This window comes from Triticum urartu, chromosome 6, assembly GCF_003073215.2.
Source record: "Triticum urartu cultivar G1812 chromosome 6, Tu2.1, whole genome shotgun sequence".
In the NCBI taxonomy this organism is placed as follows: domain Eukaryota; kingdom Viridiplantae; phylum Streptophyta; class Magnoliopsida; order Poales; family Poaceae; genus Triticum; species Triticum urartu.
The window spans coordinates 466641611-466646264 of NC_053027.1; positions in this window are offsets into that span (position 1 = coordinate 466641611).

The following is a 4654-nucleotide window of genomic DNA, read 5'->3' on the forward strand; positions in this document are numbered from 1 at the left end:
CTTAGCACCGAACGGACGGTGCCTCCGCGTTCAACACACGTACGGAACGGATGAAGTCTCCTCCTTTCTTGATCCAGCAAGGGGGAAGAGAGGTTGATGAAGATCCAGCAGCACGACGGCGTGGTGGTGGATGCAGGGCGTCACAGTAGCAGGGCTTCGCCTATACTGCGAGAGAGAGACGTAACGGGGAGAGAGGAAAGCACCAAAGGCTGAGGTATGAAATCCCTCCTCTCCCCCACTATATATAGGAGGGCCAAGGGGGGGTGGTGCGCAGCCTAGGAGATCCAATCTCCTAGGTGCGGCGGCCAGGGGAGGGTTTCCCTCCCCCCCAAGGCACCTCGGGGTGCCTTCCACCACTTGGACTCCTCCGTGGTGGAAACCCTAGGCGCATGGGCCTAGTAGGGCTGGTGCCCTTGGCCCATATAGGCCAAGGCGCACCCCCTACAGCCCATGTGGCCCCCCGGGACAGGTGGCCCCACCCGGTGGGCCCCCGGGACCCCTCCGGTGGTCCCGGTACAATACCGATAACCCCGAAACTTGTCCCGATGGCCGAAACAACACTTCCTATATATAATTCTTTACCTCCGGACCATTCCGGAACTCCTCGTGACGTCCGGGATCTCATCTGGGACTCCGAACAACATTCGGATTACTGCATATACATATCTTCATAACCCTAGCGTCACCGAACCTTAAGTGTGTAGACCCTACGGGTTCGGGAGACAAGCAGACATGACCGAGACGACTCTCCGGTCAATAACCAACAGCGGGATCTGGATACCCATGATGGCTCCCACATGCTCCACGATGATCTCATCGGATGAACCACGATGTCGAGGATTAATCAACCCCGTATACAATTCCCTTTGTCAATCGGTATGTTACTTGCCCGAGACTCGATCGTCAGTATCCCAATACCTTGTTCAATCTCGTTACCGGCAAGTCACTTTACTCGTACCGTAATGCATGATCCCGTGACCAACCACTTGGTCACCTTGAGCTCATAATGATGATGCATTACCGAGTGGGCCCAGTGATACCTCTCCGTTATATGGAGTGACAAATCCCAGTCTCGATCCGTGTCAACCCAACAAACACTTTCGGAGATACCTGTAATGCACCTTTATAGTCACCCAGTTACGTTGTGACGTTTGATACACCCAAAGCATTCCTACGGTATCCGGGAGTTGCACAATCTCATGGTCTAAGGAAATGATACTTGACATTAGAAAAGCTTTAGCATACGAACTACATGATCTTGTGCTAGGCTTAGGTTTGGGTCTTGTCCATCACATCATTCTCCTAATGATGTGATCCCGTTATCAATGACATCCAATGTCCATGGTCAGGAAACCGTAACCATCTATTGATCAACGAGCTAGTCAACTAGAGGCTTACTAGGGACATGGTGTCGTCTATGTATCCACACATGTATCTGAGTTTCCTATCAATACAATTCTAGCATGGATAATAAACGATTATCATGAACAAGGAAATATAATAATAACTAATTTATTATTGCCTCTAGGGCATATTTCCAACAGTCTCCCACTTGCACTAGAGTCAATAATCCAGTTCACATCGCTATGTGATTAACACTCAAGGTCACATCCCCATGTGATTAACACCCAAAGAGTTTACTAGAGTCAATAATCTAGTTCACATTACCATGTGATTAACACTCGATGAGTTATGGGTTTGATCATGTTATGCTTGTGAGAGATGTTATAGTCAACGGGTCTGAATCTTTCAGATCCGTGTGTGCTTTACAAATATCTATGTCATCTTCTAGATGCAGCTACCACGTTCTATTTGGAGCTATTCCAAATAACTGTTCTACTGTACGAATCCAGTTTACTACTCAGAATAATCTGGATTAGTGTCAAAGTTTGCATCGGTGTAACCCTTTACGATGAACTCTTTTACCACCTCCATAATCGAGAAAATTCCTTAGTCCACTAGTTACTAAGGATAACTTTGACCGCTGTCTGTGATCCATTCTTGGATCACTCTTGTACCCCTTGACTGACTCATGGCAAGGCACACTTCAGGTGCGGTGCACAGTATAGCATACTATAGAGCCTACGTCTAAAGCATAGGGGACGACCTTCGTCCTTTCTCTCTATTCTGCCGCGGTCAGGTTTCGAGTCTTACTCAATGTTCACACCTTATAATACAGCCAAGAACTCCTTCTTTGCCGATCCATTTTGAACTCCTTCAAAATCTTGTCACGGTATGTATTCATTTGAAAGTACTATTAAGCATTTTGATCTATCCTTATAGATCTTAATGCTCAATACTCAAGTAGCCTAATCCAGGTTTTCCATTGAAAAACACTTTTCAAATAACTCTGTATGCTTTCCAGAAATTCTACATCATTTCTGATCAACAATATGTCAACAACATATACTCATCAGAAATTCTATAGCGCTCCCACTCACTTCTTTGGAAATACAAGTTTCTCATAAACTTTGTATACACCAAAATCTTTGATCATCTCATCAAAGCATACATTCCAACTCCGAGATGCTTACTCCAGTCCTTAGAAGGATTGCTGGAGCTTTGCATACTTATTAGCATCTTTCAGGATTGACAAAACCTTCCAGTTGTATCACATACAACCTTTCCTCAAGAAAATCATCGAGGAAACAATGTTTTGACATCCTATCTGCAAGATTTCATAAATAATGCAGTAATCGCTAATATAATTCCAACAGACTTTTAGCATCGCTACGTGTGAGAAAGTCTCATCGTAGTCAACTCCTTGAACTTGTCGGGAAACATCTTAACGACAAGTCGAGCTTTCTCAATGGTGACACTTACCATCATTGTCTGTCTTCCTTTTAAAATCCATATGTACCTAATAGCCTTACGACCATCAAGTAGTTCTCCCAAAGTCTACACTTTGTTTTCATATATGGATCCTCTCTCGTATTATATGGCCTCAAGCCATTTTGGAATCCAGGCCCACCATCGCTTCTCCATAGCTCGTAGGTTCATTGTTATCTAGCAACATGACTTCCAAGATAGGATTACGTACCACCCTGAAGTAGTACGCATCCTTGTTATCCCACGAGGTTTGGTAGTGACTTGATCTGAAGTTTGATGATCACTATCATAAGCTTCCACTTCAATTGGTGTAGGTGCCACAAGAACAACTCCCTGTGCCCTGCCACACACTAGTTGAAGAGACGGTTCAATAACCTCATCAAGTCTCCACCATCCTCCCACTCAATTCTTTTGAAAGAAACTTTTCCTCGAGAAAGGACCCGATTCTAGAAACAATCCCTTATTGCTTTCGAATCTGAGACAGGAGGTATACCCAACTGTCTTGGGTGTCCTATGAAGATGCATTTATCCGCTTAGGGTTCGAGCTTATCAGCCTAAAACTTTTCCACACAAGCGTCGCAGCCCCAAACTTTTAAGAAATGACAGCTTAGGTTTCTCTAAACCATAGTTCATACGGTGTCATCTCATCGGAATTACGCGGTGCTCAATTTAAAGTGAATGTGGTTGTCTCTAATGCCTAACCCATAAACTATCGTGGTAATTCGATAAGAGACATCATGGTATGCATCATATCCAATAGGGTGCAGTTATGATGTTCGGACACACCATCACACTATGGTGTTCCAGGCTGTATTAGTTGTGAAACAATTTCCACAATGTCTTAATTCTGTGCCAAACTCGTAATTCAGATATTCATCTCTATGATCATATCATAGATATTCTTGTCACGACGATCTTTCAACTTCACCCTGAAATTACTTGAACCTTTCAATAATTCAGACTCGTGATTCATCAAGTAAATATACTCAACATCTACTCAAATCATCTGTGAAGTAAGAACATAACGATATCCACTACACGCATCAGCACTCATTGGACTGCACACATCAAAATGTATTACTTCCAACAAGTTGCTTTCTAGTTTCATTTTACTGAAAATGAGGCTTTCAGTCATCTTGCCCATGTGGTATGATTTGCATGTCTCAAGTGATTCAAAATCAAGTGAGTCCAAACGGTCCATTTGCATGGAGTTTCTTCATGCATATACACCAATAGACATGGTTCGCATGTCTCAAACCTTTTAAAACAAGTGAGCCCAAAGATCCATCAACATGGAGCTTCTTCATGCGTTTTATACCGATATGACTTACGTGGCAGTGCCACAAGTAGGTGGTACTATCATTACTATCTTTTGGCATGAACATGTGTATCACTACGATCGAGATTCAATAAACCATTCATTTCAGGTGTAAGACCATTGAAGGTATTATTCAAATAAACAGAGTAACCATTATTCTCTTTAAATGAATAACTGTATTGCGATAGACATAATCCAATCATGTCTATGCTCAATGCAAACACCAATCTCGATGGTAGAGGGAGCGTACGATATTTGATCAACCTTGGAAATACTTCCAACACATATCGTCATCTCACCTTTAGCTAGTCTCCGTTTATTCCGTAGCTTTTATTTCGAGTTACTAACACTTAGCAACCGAACCGGTATCTAATACCCTGGTGCTACTAGGAGTACTAGTAAAGTACACATTAACACAATGTATATCCAATATACTTCTATCGACCTTGCCAGCCTTCTCATCTACCAAGTATCTAGGGTAATTCTGCTCCAGTGGCTGTTCCCCTT